Below are 18,742 nucleotides of genomic sequence, written 5' to 3' on the forward strand. Positions count from 1 at the left end.
CCATCCCCCACCCATCCCCTGCCAAGCGTGGACACGGCAGACCGACCCTCCCCGACATCTCGGAGCCAGGCCCTGCCAATGCATCTCCCCGCCAAAACACTGTCACCACGACGCCTTGTCTGCCCCAGGGGTCACTGGCTCCTGCTCCTGGGCTGCGTGTCCAGCTTCGGCACCACAGTGGACTGTGCAGTCAGCTCTCGCACGTGATTAAGCTGCTCTGAGAAGCACATCGCGAAGATACTCAGAAGCAGTTTTTTGCCTCTTAAGAAAATAATATCGTGCAGAACGGCATCTCTGAGCCTCTTGACTCCAAAGGGGGGAGGTAGTGATGATTAAAACATGAAACAACTGAGCTGGCATCCCAGAGAGTCAGGTCTGTGCCACCCTGTGAATCAAGAATCGGAGCCTTTCTGACCATACTTCCTTTCCTCTGTAAGGCTTCCTCAGATGGGTAAAATGATGGCCTCCACCTCTCCGTGACTGGCAAGTCAAAAGCAACAACTTGATGCTTGTTTCGGCTTTACAGCTTTATTAACTAAAACATTATTGTAAAACACTTGGCAAATTCAGAGCTATCTCTCATCTTAATTGTATATTGTGTGAAATTATAGGATGAGGGTAATACAATTAAAAGCAAAGAACTTTTCCTGATTAAAAAAGTACATTTAAAGATCTATTTGTTCGTGCACAAATATTTACTTAGCACCTACTGTGTACCAGGCACTGGGGGATGGCTTAGTGAAGAGACCCCTGTGCTCCTTCGTTGGCCAACACATAATTTCTGCAGCCTGAATGAACCTGGGTTGTTAAATTAATGCACTGTGGAGGCGGGGAAGAGAGGAAAACAAATAGCGTACAGATTGAGGGGGCTGATGAATGTGGCCGCAGTCTTGCCCATGATGTTTCAAACAGAGCCAACAGTGATTCAGCTTTGAGGGGCTGCCACCCCCCTGTCCTTAGGACAGTCTGAGTGAAGCGACTGGACTGCTCCCTCGTGAGACCCGGCTGCACGGAAAGTAAGCTGAGGGCACCCACTTCCCAAAGCACGTGAGCCTCCAGGGTTATACGTCTGGGTCCCCCCTGTGGCGGCAGCGGTGTCTGGGTGCTTACCCTCCGGCTCGTGCCCGCCGCAGGCAGTGTGCCCCCCGAGTGGAGGCGTCTGCTCAGCCTAGTGGTTCTCAGGTGCCAGCAGGCATCAGAATCACCCAGTGGGCTTCTTGAAACACACTGGTGGGGGCAATGCCCAGCTTGTTTTGGTGTGAGTGTTGGTGTTGGTTTTGCTAGGTTTGGGTGAGCCTAGAGGTTGCATTTCAAACACGTTCTCGGGTGATGCTGATGCTTCTGGTCTGAGACCACCTTTCAAGAACCGCTGCTCTAAGACCCCAGCCTCCTTCCTCAAGAATGAATCCTCTTTCCACCCCAGTGCCTGTTAAAGAAGGACCCCAGGACCACCTGCTCGAGCCGAAGCACGGGTTCCCACCCAATGTGGACACGCAAAATGTCACCTCCTGTACATCATACCCGGCCCATCCACACGGGCTCTGCCAACAGCGTTGCGCTGTACATCTTCTCAAGTGCACGGCCAATTCAGACCTGACGACACTGGAAAACGATTTAAAATCCACCTCCTTGCACTGCTCTCCGCAACTAACCAGGCACTACTCTCTCATCCCCATCAAATCTTACCTCTTTATTACTTTCTTCTTCTTCTAAGTGGGATGCCTTCCCAGGTGTCTGTCTTTGCCTCCTGCTTTTCTCTAAAGCAGTTCATTTACTTGCGTGGTTTCAGGGAATGAGATCTTTCAACTGTCACGCAGCAATTCCTTCCCACTACATTCAAGACACACGCACCCACCTACCTGTACCCCAGACAAAAGGTAAATGATGCTGATGGCTTTGCAGCAAGTCTGGCTCATGATTCATTCCAAGCCTCTTCCCGAGCCTGTTCGAGCTGCACCCCTTTTAGTAGAAGCAGCATTTCAGCGATGATATAGTGGAAAGAACACTGGAGTAGAGAGAAGAGCTCCAGGTTTAATCCTGTCACTGTGTGACTCTGGAAAAATAATGACCACTTTGCCCCTCAATTTTCTCTGTAAAATGGGAATATCACTATCTGTACTGCCCGTGAAGATGAAATAAACTGAATTTTTAAAAGTGGTCAGACTCAAGTCTTAAGTCTGAACTACTATTGGACAGGGACCTTTTACCCAGTCATACCTCTGGAACATTAAAAAAATAATAAATTTTTAAAAATTTTTGAATAATTGAGATTCACAGATGAGTTGCAAAGATGGTCGAGTTCCCACATACCCTTCACCCAGTTTCCCCTAATATGAACATCTTACGCAATTAGGGTACATTTGTCAAAACTCAGCAACTCACACTGGTATATCACTACTATTCACTAAATTATAGACTTGAGTTAGACCACACCATCAGAACTGAATTAGAATTAATGTATTTTTTTCTGTTCCAGCATCCAACCAAGGATACCATGTTGCATTCAGCTGTTAAATCGCCTTTCTCTTCTCTGATCTGTGACAGTTTCTCGGCACTCCCTTATTTTTCACAATTTGAGCAGTTTTGAAGACTACTGGTCAAGTACTTTGTAGATGTCCCTGCCTTGAAGTTGGCCTGATATGTTTTCTAATGATTAGACTGGAGTCATGGGGTTTTTAGCAAGAGGATCACAGAGGGGAAGTGCCCTGCCCATCACACAAGCAGGGGTAAATGACGATGTACTGCTGATGTGGACCTTGATCATTTGCTCTATAAATCCAGAGTGCTCCATGATAAAGTTACTATTTTTCTCTTTCCATACTCTATCCTTTGGAAGCAAGTCCCTAAGTCCAGCCGAGCAAGAGGAAGAGAATTAAGATCCACCTTGTGGATAGAGGAGTATCCACACATATTATTTGGAGTTCTCCTATAAGGAAGATTTGTCCTTCGTGGTTTATTTACTTGATCAACCTTTTATCTGTACCAGTATGAACTCATGTATATTTATTTTACACTTTGGTCATCATCCGATACTACATTAATTGCCCAAATTGTCCCAGCATGGCCACTGGGAGCTCTTTCAAGCTGGCTCCTGTGTCCCTTGGACATACCCTCAGCCTTTTTTCCTTCTTTTTCGAGCACTTCCTTACTTTCTGGCATTACCGGTTGCTCCAGGCTCATCTTTTACTTTCCCTGTCCCAGCCCTAAAATCAGCAATCTCTCTAGGGAGCCCTGGTTTCTTTTATTGGAGAATGGCATTTAGAAACCAAGATCTGGGTGCTAGGTGTGCTCACTACTGCTGGAGTGTCACTGCTCCTGGGCCCTCTCAGTGCACAGAGCTAGGACAAAGTTGTAAGTATAACAGCCCACGTATGTACACATATCTATAATTATTTTTCTATCTATATGAAAATAAACATGAGTTCATACAATGTCTCCAACTCTAACACAGCACTGCAGTATTCATTCTACCCTTCTAGGGGGCATTTTAAACATAGATAAAATGATGGTGGAAGTAACTGTGTTACCTGGATATAATAAGTCGATAAAATAAATGCTGAAGAGAAATCTTCCTGATACGTTAAACTACAAAAAGAGAAGCCCAGGCCTAATTTTTGTATCTCAAAAGTACAGGTACAGGATATAGCATGTAGTATATCCAACTACTTTGTTATCCTTCAGTTCCTGGAGTTTTCCAACAACACTAGAAAACATAAAAGAAAAATACACTCCTAATCCCATAATAGCTCTGAGTACTACAAAGATCAAGAAGATGAAAAAACATTTCTAGCCAACTGCTGGCCCGCTTCATGTCCCCTTTTCTCTTGCTGGGTGCACCCTGTCCAAGTGTCTCCTTAGGGCTACTGCACAAAGTGTCACACAGCACAGCAGCAGTCATGGGTCATCTCTGCATCTCTCTTTGACAGGGATTCCTAAACCTCAAAGCGACTCATTTTAAAAATGTCCCCAATTAATGCTGACCTAAAATTCCTAAGCAGTACCAAAGTTTTAACACAGAAAAAACTTCATGAAGTCAGACACCCACAGTATATTCTAAGTTTAGAAGGTTTGGGGTTTGCTGCTGTAAAAATGGAGAATCCCAAGTGTTTGGGCATCTGATGAAAGAAAGCGTCTGTGTCAGGAACCAATGACTAGCTAGACTTAGGTGTTCAGCCGCACCTAGTGTCTCCTCTAGATTATGCACAACTCACTTTAAATCTTGGAACTGAACTTATTTTCATGGCTGTACTGAGCAATACAACATGAAGCAATTTCTGACTTTATATCAGATAATCTTGCTAGAAAACACTTAACTGCCTCCCCTGTGACCTACAAATAAAATGTCAAGTGTTTGGTATGGCAGGGAATGCTCTTTGCTGACGGCCTCGGGCTACTTTTTAGGGGTCCTCTCATACTCACTGTTCTCCAAAGCCATCAGGAATCTTACATGTTTTTGTGCCTTGGGTGATGCCAACCTTTCCCCATGTCCACATGGCGACCTTCTTATTCTTCAGAGTGTGGCTCAAACATCCCTTCAGTTTTATTATTCGTAGCTGCCACTGAGCATCTACGTAGGCCAGACATTCCACATGTATTATTTCTAATCCGGAAAACAACTCTGATTTTCCTCTTCCTTTTACAGATGAGGAAGCTGAGGCTCTGAAAATGTGTTACTTACCTGAGGTCATAAGTATCAGGGCAGGGATTTGAGCACAGGTTAGACTCCAGACCCACGTGCTTTCCAGTCTACCCAGCAAATCTTCATGTCTTGCTCTGTGTCCTGATAGCACTTAGCAAATGAATGTATAGTTATGTTCTTACACATGTCATTTCTACCAGAGCGAGCTGTCTGCACGTCTTGTATCCCTGGTATCAGATACAGAATGGGTGCCCAGTCAGTGGAAAGGAATATTATTTTCTAATTTAAGCTTCTTCAGAAGCCAATTTATGGATGAGGTCATCCAAACTCTGGGTCAAGGGCTCTGAGTGACCTCTGCTCTCCACAGTGGGCTCCCAGGGACTATACACCAATTAGCCAGTTTTACCCCTTACTCCCCGGGGAAAGAAAGAGCAGTCAAAGTGATCAGAGCCCAATGGAGGTGCCTTGAAAGCACGTGAAAAAGCTCTAGGCATTTACCTGGCTGGCTGCCCTTTCCTGGGGGCTCAGGTAAGGAAATAATGTAACTGTGTTGGTGAAGACCCTGGCAGAAAAGCTGAGGAAGATCTGACTCTTCATAGACACAAACTGGAATTTCACAGCAACGTCACTTTCCTTTATCCATTGAGCTTCACATTATAAATACAGATCCCTACCTTCTAGGTATTCCTACTTTTCCCTGGTGAAACGGAGTATTTGGAACACAGTGGCTGGCAGCACACCTTGATCTAATTAGTTACAAAGGTGCTTAACAGGTTAAGCTGTTGTAGAAACATGACATTTTTACCGTGTGAGACCAAAGAGACATTTTCTAGAACAGCCTCAGAAAGTGGGCATGGATTTGCAGGGCCTGAAAATCAGCCAACAAATAACATCTGCAAACCGGAGCTTGTTATTACAACTGCTCGACCCGGGCCACCGCCGGCCTTGCTGCCAGAGCAGAAGGGAAAGTTTTGCCTTGGCAGGTAAATGAATGAAGGCGCGATCATCAAATACCATCTGCTATTTTAAAACGCGTTATTTGTGGCTTGAGCGCACATGTGCCCTCCTGTTGCTATTTGGACTGGGGACCAGAGGCCATGTCTCTCGTTCCATTTCCAGCCCTTGGCTGCGCTGGCAGGAAGGGTTGACGAAGCAAAAGGAGGCATGACTTGGGCTATTTCTGTAGAGAACTGTAACTGCCGCTTTGGAAGCCTCCTGCATTTTGCAGGAAGCTCAGAAAGACGGGGAACACAAAGTCGCTTAATTCCTTCCCAGAATCAAGGGGCCGCTGGAGTGCACAGGGCTGCTCCTCCCCAGCGAGCTGCTGAAGACGTCCAAGTGCAGAGGAGAGGGTGAGGTCCGGCCGGAGATAAGGCACAAGCTGTACCACTCTGATTTTCCAAAGCAATGGCTAAATTTAGCCTTAGGAAAAACTGCCATCCTCCACTTTTTCAAAACTCCCCAGCGCTATGGACCAAAACACTAGAAATGACATCAGCAATTCTTCTTCAGACTTTCTTCATTGGCAGGGATGTGGGATTCATATTTCTTCTTGGTATGTGTTTCACACTGTTCACAAATTCAGAGTCTTAGGCACGACAGGGAAAAATCCTTTAAGCTGATGAACAGCGGTGAGGAGACAAGCTGTTAGAGGGCTGCAAAGCCAATCTGCAAGGATTTCTCCTTTGAAATCTTTCAGTGCTAGAGCTGGAGCTGCACGAGGGCGAAGATGTCCAACCTCTCCTCCAAGGACACGAAGGCTCAGGGGAACCCAAGGAGCTCAGCTGGATCACGACACGGCATCCAGCATGTAAGGGCACCTGAATTACGCAGCAGCCAACTTCACTGTCAGTCAAGTAGCGAACCAACTGCAGTTCAAGGCAGCAAAACTGCAGCTAATTAGCGTGAGAGCGAAGGAGATCGGGAACTCTGACACAGATTCTATACCTACCGTCATCTAATCTACAAAAAAGGAGCACGTTTCAGGTTTGCTAATGTCCCCCAAAGCAACACAGCTGGAGGCCACTGCCTCAACAGTGTCAGTACCCAGTGAAAATGAGAGATATTATTATAAGCGCGGATTGAGACATTCTAGAAATGGATGAAGTGACGGAGGAAAGCCTGTTACCAGACACCAACGGGGTCTTTAGAGGGAAAAGAGCTGTAACAGGACTTGGAGATGAACAGCCATCTCACCTGGACGTAAGGATGTGAGCGGGGGATGAACTTTAAATGACTTGCACGGAGGAAGTGGAAAAAGAAAACCCTGCCTTTAAGAACTACAATTGCCAAGACGCAGTACAAAACGCACGGGAATTGTCAAGGGGCGGGAATCCATTAATTAACCGCCGGCAGGTTGTTCTGGGGTGCCCAGCTGTACCAAAAAAACCACTCCGAGTCCTCGGGGAAGAAAGATGGAGAATCAGGGCCAGAAAAGACTCATTCTACGAATGTCGACTGCACACCCCCTGCTGGGACACCACTGCCGGGCACCGGCCAGGGCCCTGGGGATGGAACAGCCAACAGGACAACTCAAGTTGTTGTGATGGCCACCAGGGACACAAAAACCAGATAAGACATAAATAAGCCTTCATTCCCAGAACCTCAGCCTAATGGAAATAAGGGGGAAGGAAGAGAGATCTCGACAGTTCTATGGGGCCAGCGCCTGCCTTCGCTCTGCTCACTGCCATCTTCCCGAGGCCCCGGACATAGTAAGCCCTCAATAAATACTGAACAAGGGACTGATTTCATCTGTTCAAAATTGAAAGTGTGGATTTCAAGCAGAAGAAGGTAAAGGGGATTGCGTAGAACAAAATATTTGTTTCCCTTCATCATTTCTAGGTGACTTTTCTCCAGCCAAGTTACTAAAAGCAGTTCCTACCCTTCTCTCGGGGCCACGCTTTCCTAATCCCATCAAACAGATCGGGGACCAGGCATCTGAAAACAAACAAACAAACAACTAACTGAGACCGGTACATGATAATGCTTTCACCTTAGCAGCTGTGCTTTACAAGGTTGGGACGGAGACGAGGGGGAGAAAAGTTGAAAACGCAATAAAAAAGAAAACTCTGCGAGTAAGATGTGTTACAAGGCGGGGCAAAGACGTTAAAAAAAAAAAAAAAAGAAAAAAAATCTTGGCTGCTTCTAGTGAACGCTTCTAATCATAAGAGATGTTATTTGCCCTGAGTTCCTGGTGGTTTTCAGTATCTGACTGAAAAACCACGTGTCCGGGATTCTAGTTCAAACACTCCTTCTTTCGCTGTTTCCAACTCACTCTCCATAAATTATTTAGAGCTGCTGCTGGCAATGCCTTTCCTCCAGGGCTAATTGTAGGGATGCCATCTGCACAGATGTTCCAACTGTCCTACTACCTCGTGAGAGAGTTGAAGTCCAAGAAGTTCCACAAATATGTATTTTTTTAAACACTGGATTCTACAGAGAACTCAGAAGGGTATTAACTACAATAATTTTTTTTACAATGCCATAAGATTCTGTAAAAATCTGGAATAAATACAGGCGAAGAAGTCCTTTCCAAATCAATAGACTGAAATGCCTATATTTTAAAAGAAGTAGCTGTATTACTTTAAAATACTGGATGTATTAAAAAGTAAGTCAAAATAGATAAAATGATCTAAAGATCCTATTTCACAATTTATCATAGGCCTTTCTGACAAATAGAGAAATCTTTTAAAAAATCTAAGTTATACCACTTTAACCATTTTATTCCAAAATAAAATATTTCTCCAAGGGAACCACCAGAGCTGTAGAAAAATTTTAGCCATTAATCTCCTTTTTAGTACCGTCGTGATCCCTGTGAGGACCATTTTGTGTCCTGGCTCCAGACACCACATAAAAACACATCAAGGGCTGCTCTCCTGTGTCTGCAGGCTACTTGCTTCCGCACTTTGAGTTTGGGAGGCTGTAACTTGGTACTACATTTCCCATTAGGGCTCCACCCCTAAACCAGAGTCATCTTCAAATTTTTGCAACTTCCAAATGAGTGAGGCCTGAATGAATGTATTAGTGAGGCCGCTATTCGAACATCCCTTGGATTAGGTGAAAAAGCTAAAAACAGAGTGATTTTCACGAAATGGGGATGCAACTTGATTTCATATAGTTGTGGGGTTGTCCCATCTTGCTGTCCTCATGGAAGTCCCCAAATTGGGCTTATTTAATCACCCCACTCCGAGTGTACAATAAGTCTCCGACGTACGAATGAGGTCCGTCCCGAGAGCGCGTTCGTTAAGCCCAACTTTTTCGTAAGTACAACAAAGTTAGCCTAGGTACCCAACTAACACATAGCTATATAGTACTGTACTGTAATAGGTTTATAATACTTTTCACACAAATAATACATAAAAAACAAACACAAAAAATAAACATTTTTAATCCTACAGTACAGTACCTTGAAAAGTACAGTAGTACAGTACAACAGCTGGCATACAGGGGCTGGCATCCAGCGAACAGGCAAGAAGAGTTACTGACTGGAGGAGGGAAAGGAGGTGGGAGGTGGTAGAGCTGAAGGATGGTCAGCAATAGGAGATGGAGGGCAAGCTGCAATTTCACTCACACCTGACATTGATGGCACAGGTTCTGGTTCCTTGCTGGATTCAATTCCATCTACCCTCCTGAAAAAACGAGCCAGTGATGTCTGGGTAGTAGCTCTTTTTTTCTCATCATAGATGACACGGTAGCACTGGATTGCATTCTGAACGGCTGCCGCAACCTTCGTGTACCGTTCTATGTTCAGGTCCTGTGCCTCAAACACTAACAGTGACGCCTCAAATAAAGAAAATCCCATGCCATTTCCTGCGTCGTGAATCTCTTCGGTTCTTCAGCTACTTCCTCTTCCTCTTGTCTCTCTTCATCCTTTCTCTGGGCCTCCGTTTCCATCAGATCTACCGTCTTTTCGCGTCGCTCCACTCTCTCAATTATTTTCACTTTTGTTTTCCATCGTGATTGCTTGGAGCTTCTTAGCACTAACAGCTACATCACCACTGCTTTTACGCTTGCTTCCGGACATCCTGGGCTTGAAATAAAGATACTGTACTGCTGTACTCTATACAGTACTATAAAGTACACAAAAGCACAACCACTTGTAGAGGATGCATGCACATGACAATGTATGCCAGACACGTGAACTTACGTGATTGGACATGCGAACACACATTTGCATCTTTAAAAGTTCACAACTTGAAGGTTTGTATGTAGGTGACTTAGCGTAGTTGATCTAAAGGTTCGGGAGCAGTTAAATGATGGAATAAAAGGTCAATAACTAACTCAAATGGCAGTGGGCGCTAACCCTGGGACGCATCCCTTGCAAATCCCTAACGCAGCTTCACCTCTCTTTTCTCCCCTCTTCCTCTCTTTCCCGATTTCCCTTCCCTGCCCTAATCCATTCCCTCTCAACCTCTCTATTTCCCTCCCTGCCCTCACTTAACTGGAACCAATCCTGGATCTAGGTATGTCTCTTTGAGGTGGCTGATAAAAACACTCATGATTAACAAGAGATTAGGTAAGACGACGATTCATGAAGAGAATAAAATAAAGCTCAGGTAAAGCCGTTATACAGAAAAGACATATTAAATCCTCTAAAATGGTTAACTGTGAGTACCAAATTTGGCTGAACTTAGCAAACAAAGCAAAAAGGGAGGCAGTCAGTTTCAAGATCACTGTCAGTTGCTGTGGATAACATGGCTCTTCCAGGTACTAAGAGCTGAAAGAAATGTCTCCTACAGATGCTTATTAATAAGAAAGGCTGTGATGCAATGGACCTCAACATCCTTGCAATAAAGGCAATACTGGGGGACTTCCCTGGCGGCGCAGTGGTTAAGAATCTGCCTGTCAATGCAGGGGACACAGGTTCAAGCCCTGGTCCGGGAAGATCCCACATGCCGCGGAGCAACTAAGCCCGTGCGCCACAACTGCTGAGCCTGCGCTCTAGAGCCCACGAGCCACAACTACTGAACCCACGAGCCACAACTACTGAGCCCGCGTGCCACAACTACTGAAGCCCACGCGCCACAACTACTGAAGCCCGCACGCCTAGAGCCCATGCTCCGCAACAAGAGAAGCCACCGCAATGAGAAGCCCGCGCACCGCAACAGAGTAGTCCCCGCTCGCCGCAACTAGAGAAAGCCCGCGTGCAGCAATGAAGACCCAACGTGGCCAAAAATAAATAAATAAAATAAATTTAAATAATAAAAAAATAAAAGTAGGTGAGTTGAATGTTTTACATTTCTTGAAGGAAAAGCTTTCTCTAAGTTAGTTGGTTCTTAACTGTTTATCTTTAACTCTCAATGGATTTCTCTTCTGCAGGCCCTTAACTTTCAAAAAGTCCCTTTACTGCAATAAAATAACCTGTTCTCTTCTTTGTTTGGGAATGAACACATCTGGAGTTAGCGATACGGCAGTGTAATGTATAGGGCATTTCTTTCCACAATTCTTGACAGAAAGAGAGAAGCTGCCAATTTTTCAATCTATTTGACAATAAACACAATCAAGTCAGCTCCCTGTTTACAACGTGGATCCCTCCATATCTCTGGGCACCCCCGGAGTGACTGCCCAGGCCTGCTCAGTGATACCCCTAGGCTGACATAAAACATACAGATGAGGGATATTTAAGGGAAACTGGACTTGGACTTCCCTTGTAAGAAAAGAACCCATACCAACGATTCTTACCCATAATGTTCATGGGCTCTTAGACGGTGATGAAAGCTACAAATCCTTTCCCAGAAAAATACATACATACAAAGTTTTGCATGTAATTTCAGGAGACTCAGAGCCATGGGACATCTATGGATTCCAGGCTCAGAACCATTTCGTGAGGTAACATCTCAGCAGACCATAAAAACAGAATGTTGTGTTAAAGATGTTTTGGAAACACTGGGTTAAACGCCACTAAGTACATTTGTATTTCTTTAACATATGACTTTTCTGAACCTTATTATTCTAACGTGCACTCTAAATTGCTGGGGAAAGCTAATGGTAGGTGTGTCTCCTAAACTTATCTGAACCTTTTTTTTTTTTGTAGGGGGAGCTCCTCATAAGCATGTCCTGTAAGTAACTCCCACAGAAGAGTTTAGGAACTGAAACTAGTCCTAAAGAATACCATGATATAGACAGTCTCTGAGTTATGAAATTCCTGGTCCACTTTCATCAACCACAGACCCCAGTAAGGTTATTTAGGTTAATGATGAATGTCCCCCAGGGACTAGTATGGGAAACCGACCCCACATCTGTTCCCACCGCCTCCTTTCTTCCTTCTTCGGAGGCTCCTCTTCTTACTGCTTACGGTTCAGTCAATTCCTCCTCAGACAACCTTTGACACGTACACTACCTCTTTAACCCACATTCTCCTTCCCTTTTCATTGTTGTAACTCTTCGAGATACTAAGAAGGATTTCTCTCACTCTCTCTCTCTCCTTTGTTCAATTCAAGATAAAAATATGATTGTAATTATCATGGATAATAATAATAATGGGTTATGTTATCAAGAAACTGAAGTTATTTACTCTCTCTGGGTTTATTCCTCTAAAAAGTTAGAGAGCTAGACTTTGTTAATTTCAGAGAATCATTTTGGGTTCTACCCTGTGAATTAAGAATCTTCACCAAGAAGTTTCCCTTGACTGAAGTTATTTTACATATACATTTATTTCTATTCAAGCCGCATATTTAATATTCAATATGCAAATGTGAAGTTCACTTTTTTCATTTGTTTTGGAACATGTAAGTGTAGCCTATGTATTTATATATCATGTAGATTAGGTAGTTCAGTGTTTGACAGTTTATATGTGATATATGCATGCACACACATTATTTTAATTTTTTTCTCCTGCAAATTCAGAGTATCTGTTATGGATTCAAAAGGTTTTAGTTCTCCGTCTAGCCTGGGAACCCACCCACCATTTGCTGCACTGTTTATCTGGGAAATATTATTCAACTGATTTATAAGCTTTCAGAAACATCATCAGCTTTAGGCTGGGCCCTTCCTATTTTTTACATTATTAGATAAAACATCTTTCACACACACACAAATGCCAGGGGCATTGATTCTGGCTAGAATGGAATGGTCTCTTTCACTAGAAAAGACAAAAGGGTATTTAAAGAAATTCTTTGTTGATTATTCCAAACCACAGAGTGAAATATTAAGGACTTGAATCATATTTTCTGAAAATGGTCCTAGGGATTGTTAGTCAGCACCCATTTAAAGGTCTACTGAAAGGTAACAATTCTGGTGTGTCTTCATTTAAAATGGGACCGTGAAAATGAAAGCATGTTTGAAAGCCTTGTTATGAGCTTCTGCGGTTTCAGAACGAAGGGTGCTTTCTTTGGGAATGTGATAGTTAAGGGTGAAGATTAGCACAGTACACCTGCCCAGCATCCCTTTCCCGGTCCCTGGCCATGGCACCGTGCTTCTCATTTGGGAGATGCCCTATGCTCAGTTCAGGTGGTTCTCACAATTCTTGTCTCCAGGGGTGGGTGAGCCAGGTCTTGCTAATGAGAGTACTACCCCTCCTTATTCAAGTGATTGGACACATGAGTCAAGCTGGGCCAGTAAGGACAGAACATTTCCTGGAACTACTGGGAAAGAAGTGCTGTCTTCCTGGAGATATCTGCTAAATTGGCAAAACATAAGCCTGGAGCTTTGAGCGGGTCATCTTGCTATTGCTTCAGGAACCCCTGCCCGAGAATAAAATCAACAGAGAGGAGAGGAGAGCCAAGAGAGGGAGAGACAGGTTTCTAATGACATCACTTGAGCATCTGGAACCAGCTATACTTAAAGACAACACCAAAACTGGACTTCATGAGAGTCAATAAATTCTCTTTTTTACAGAAGCCAGTTTGAGTTGGAGTTCTGTCATCTAAAGCTAAAGGAAGAGCCTAAGGTGAATCCATCAACTGAAATGTGGATCCTTTTACTAAATAAATCCTGGTTAAATTCTGCTTCCACAGACACACACACACACACACACACACACACACACACACACAAATCAATATCATTAAACAGGCCTTAGTGGTAGTACATAAGAATCATTTGACGCTCTCTATAAAACATGGGATAAATTTTGGCAGAAATAAGCTGTCATGCTCATTTGAAACATTCTGATTACCCAAATAAATCAGAAAAACAGAGAAAGGTATACTGAGCTCCTGTCTAGCTGGCGATCTTCTGTTGTTGAATTAAATACCTTCAGAAGTATCCTAACTCATTCACGCCTTAAGTTACTGCCAAATTGACTATCATAACTACAGTTACATCCCACACAAGAGAATCATTACAGAACACTGCGATTTAAAGAGAATTATGAATTATCTGGTCCAGGGGCTTTCGATAGGTTTTGACTGTGGCCCACAGAAAGAAACAGAACTCAGTACACACACACATACACGTGTGTGCACACGTGCACACACACACACACACACCCCGAAACAAAAACTTCCCAAATTGATACTTACCCATACTATGAGCAGTGCATTCTGATTTTAATAACTGATGATGTTGACCACTAAGTTAATTTCCTGAGCCACTACTAATAGGCTTAGAAAACAGGTAAGGCACTGATCCAGGACTGTAAGGTCATTTTCCTACGATTTCTCATTTACTTAGAGACAGAGCTAAAACAAAAACCTAGTACTCATCCTACCATATTATATTCAAGCAAACATTTGTTACCTCTACACATTCCTAGACAGCAAGCTTCTGGCCAATCTTAAGAAATCCCGAAAGGCGACTAAGACCCTGCTATTTTACACTGACACAGGCCAAGACTTTTAGGGCCACTTCGAGACCACTTAAATGGCAACCCAAATCCACTACGGACCTTGAATGGACCTGAATGGGAGATCCTGTGGAGTTTGTGTCTAAATTACCAACAGGCAGGACTGAACTGAACGCACGAGATAAGATCAGAGTCGGGTGTGTTTTAGAACTTTCTTGTTAACGTTCTTCTCACTCTATCCAAGGAGTAACACCATGCACATCATTTTCTGGTTAACAAACAGTATTTATGAAACTCCACCTCCCAGGTACCATTGCGCTAGGGGTAGTCGGGGAAGATACAGCTTCAGTGCCACCCTGCCCAGCAAAGAGCTGCTCATCTAATCTGGGAGATGAGGGGAAAGGGTTCATTAATGAGATCAGGCGTGAGTTAGGCTCAGAGAATAAGGAGGAAGAATTTTAAATGGAGAGCGGGAATGCAATACACGCTGAGTAGCTGCTGGTGGACGGGGGAAGGCGGACTAACAGAGTGGGAGCAGATTTGGAGGGTGGTGAAAGTCAGAAGAAGAAAGGTGAAAAAACATAGACTAACTGGTCAATTTTGGTACTTGATAAATGGTAATTTAATATATTTGGAGGCACTTATAACAAAGAAAAGTCGGTCTTTTGACTTCAGGACAATCCACTCAGGAAGGGTTAAGACCATCACTGATGACCTTCAGGATCATGAGCTCCAATGTCCTCAGGTGAGGGGTCACCCAGCAGGTTCCCAGCTGCTTCCTAAGTGTTCAACGTGACCAATGTTAACATGCAGTCTTTAAGATAATTCAGTGCAGCGTGTCTAGACTTCTCCCACCATCACCCAAATTTCATTGATGGCTGTCACAATTTCCATGGAATATAAGAAAACGCATGGTGTGTAAGGTGTAATAAAGACAGAATTAAGCCTGTGTCACTTCCTCTACAACTGACAGAGAGCCTAGAAGGCAGTTCATGGCCTGCCTCTAGAAAGTGTGGAAGGCTTTATGGAATGAATGTCGTTTACTAACTTCATTCGTCCCCATTTCACCTTCCTGGACCCTCACTTTCCTTTTGCCTACTCCCTCTTTATTTCACCTATTCTCACTGCTTAATATGTATCTCTGTAAGCTCCCTTAAACCCCCTTTTTTTTAAAAAAAAAAAAAAAAGGTTAGGTGTACGCAAATAAACTACATCGCGTGTGGATGCCAAAAGCTTTTTGGCAAAGGAATATATAACTGAAATAAACTCCCAAATATTCTGCTTATATAGTGTGACAAGATGCCCCGGTTGATATTTAACAATGAAGACCTGGCACCACTCAGAGGGTCTTCTTTCGAAAAGATCGATGGGATACAAATATTAACCCACGTTAAGTCAGAGAGAGCAAAGCCCTTTAAATGTGAGAAGATACAGCAGGAACAAAAAAACAGTTGGGAAAGGGATGGAGAAGTGAACACTGCTAAGGAAGAATAAAGGACTTCCCGAAACCACTGCACTGGCTAAAGAATGGTGCCACGTTTAACAAAATGGTCTTTATTGCCCCTTCTGGGTGAAACCTCAATTTAAAAGCTCAATTTAAAGTTGAGCTTTAAATAAATGTAAATGTAAAAACAAAATGTAAAAATAAAATTTTCCTTAAACATTTTTAAAAGGCAGCCTACAAGTACAGTTCTGCAACGTCAGAAGTTCACAATCCAAGTTCACAAGGATTGAAAACATCAGAAAAATGATGGTTCCCAAAGGAAATTCTAGGTTACCAAAATGGACATTTCTGGCAGTGCCAGAAGGCGAGGGATCTTGAGCCGAACATCTGAATTGTAGCCATCGATACCAGTCTCATACCTTTCACGCGGGAAACTTTCAAGGTCAACTGATTCTTTAACTTCACCATCTTTCTCATGTGAAGTAAAAAATTTTCTGTGCCACCTGTTACCCATGTTTTCTAGGACAGCCCAACATGAACGTCCTGCAGCAGGGCCAGCTGCTGTTACAGGCAGGAAGGCCCAGCAGAGCCCTCCACAGAGAACCAAAGAAAATAATAATGTGTCTCTGCATGTCTACCACAAAAGCGGAAGAGTTAATAATAAGAATCCTTAAAGGATACAATGTTGTTATTAACTACTGCATTAAATACTGTGTTTCCATTTAGGTTATTTGGAACACAATTAATTAGAATTCCTGGGTCCAGGTCCCTTAGGAATTCCAGGCAGTCCTCTGCTGTTTTCACCAATCGGAATTTATTTGGGAAATGCATACCCTGTAAGTAAATGCTATTTTCTAGAACATTAAACATTATTATTCCCGAAATCTAACACTAAGAAAAAGAGAAACATAAGCTTATTTGCTATCGTCTAATTTTGGTCTTAAAATAATAAATATATTTCTATAAACAAACACCATGGAAAGCGCTACTGCTTAACATATTTCTTTTTATCAGGTTCCCAAGCAACAGTTTCTCTATATGACAGATTCTGTAGGGAAACTCTCCAAACAATTCCTTTAGCCAGAGAGAGAAGAGGACTCCTTCATATACAGCCAGCCATTTTACCATATGTGACACAACTTTGGGGGATCACAATTTTTAAATTTCAGGTTTTGGCCACACTGATGGGAAAAATATAATGCATTCAAACAAACACACGAGGCACTTCATAATTATCTGAGAGCACTTCTCATGTTTACTGTATCTGCTTTGCCAATTATATCAATATATTTCAGACTAACCAATAGAAATCATACCAAGCAATGGTGGACAAAATCCAAAACAGGCTTTAAGACTGCCATCAGTCCCTGGTGAAGTAATTGATTAGGAAGATTATTTGCAAGAGTACTGTATTTTCGGAAATTTGATGCCTGCAGAAATCGACGAAGATTGAAAAATGGTCTCAAACATTTGACCACCATCAGGACCGGCCCTGACATTGGGCCATACCTAGGAAACCAAAGCAGGAGAGATCTTATAAATGCAAGAAGGCCACGCGGAGCCTGGCTGGTGGAAGCAAGGGTCAATGCGCCTCTCCAGTCCCTGCTCTGCAGGGAAGCAAAGCTCTCAGGAAGTTCTTCCAAACCTTTAGTCTCTGAACTCAACCAACTTTCCCCGCCGTGTTCTACGCACGGATTAATAAAACGTTCATTCACTCCATTGGCCTGCTAGGAAAAGGCAGCCTCCAACCGCCTTGTCCCGCAGAGGCGTCTGGGGCCGAGGGCCAGTCTGTCCCGGCCACTCTCCCTGCCAAGCGGGCACTTGTCCCTGCTCCTCTCCTCTCGCCCTTCTCCCCGTGGAGCGGGCGCCTGGCCCCGCCCCTCTCCCCGCGCCCCAACCAGGGGGCACCCGGCCCCGCCCCTCTCCCCACGCCTGGCCGCGGGAGCGAGCACTCGATCCGAAAAGCCCGCCGCCCAGACGCGCCTCGAAAACGAAAACCAGCCGGCGGCCCCACGGGCGTCCGCGCCGCTCGCGCCCGGCCGCCCCCCGCGCCCGCCCCGACGCGGCCACTCCCCGAACGCGCGTCCCCAGACCGCCACTCACCCAAACACTCCCACGAGCTCGCGCGCACACGCGTGTTCTCACACCCACGCCAGCCCCCACCGCCTCGCAGCAACACGCGCGCGCGCTCCCGGCCTCGCTCCTCCCGCTCCCCCACTAGCTCCACGAACACGCGTGGTGCCATCCCCCTCACCCACGCTCGCTCGGTAAACACGCCGGGCGCCACGCGCACTCGCGCCTCAAAACACAGTCCCTGCGCTCTCTCCATCAGCTCACGCGCCCCCTCACCCTCCCACTCGCACCGTAAACACCCGTGTCCGCACCCCCGCTCCGCAAACACGCTCATGCCCTCCCCCTCGCTCCATCAACACGCGCTCCGCACGCTCAGCCAAACACCCCCTCCCGCACGCTCGCCCCGTAAACACGCGCCGGGCCCCACGCACACTCGCGCGTCCAAACACAATCCTCCCTCGCGTGAACGCGCGCGACCCTCCCACGCCCCCCCCGCTCCTCCACAAACGCGCGTGTCCTCGCACCCGCTCCTCCGACACACTGGCTTCCCCCTCGCGTAAACACGCGCGCCCCCGCCGCGGGCACGGGTGCTCCCCACGCCCCGGCCGCGGCGCGCGCCCGACCCCGGCCCCGCCCCCGCGCGCCCGGCCGGCCCGCGCGCCCCCGCCGGCCACCGCCCTCGCCCCGCACGCGCCCGGCCGACTCTCCCCTCGGCCGCACGCACACTCACTCCGACTTGGTGAGCACGACCAACGCTCGGTCGGGCTGGCGCCGAGCCGCCTCTGTCTTCCTACTCCTCCCGCGCGGCCCCGCCCGGCCCGGCCCCGACAGCCCAGCCCTGCCCCGACCCGCTCAGCTCCAC

The 18,742-nt window shown here is 45.4% G+C and overlaps 1 protein-coding gene across 2 annotated transcripts in view; it reads right to left on the reverse strand.

Annotated features, from left to right (window-relative positions):
• Positions 1–18,742, reverse strand: part of CAMTA1 (calmodulin binding transcription activator 1) — an 898,980-nt gene that overhangs the window by 32,313 nt on the left and 847,925 nt on the right. The window contains exon 1 of one of the 2 annotated variants that reach the window (XM_061187141.1): positions 18,611–18,696. The exons of the other annotated variant lie outside the window; for it this stretch is intronic. The gene's annotated coding sequence lies outside the window, so the exon portion shown is untranslated. Of the gene's footprint in view, positions 1–18,610; positions 18,697–18,742 lie in introns of those variants that run through there. 2 annotated transcript variants of the gene reach the window in all.

Source organism: Eubalaena glacialis, chromosome 3 (assembly GCF_028564815.1).
Source record: "Eubalaena glacialis isolate mEubGla1 chromosome 3, mEubGla1.1.hap2.+ XY, whole genome shotgun sequence".
Taxonomy (NCBI): Eukaryota; Metazoa; Chordata; class Mammalia; order Artiodactyla; family Balaenidae; genus Eubalaena; species Eubalaena glacialis.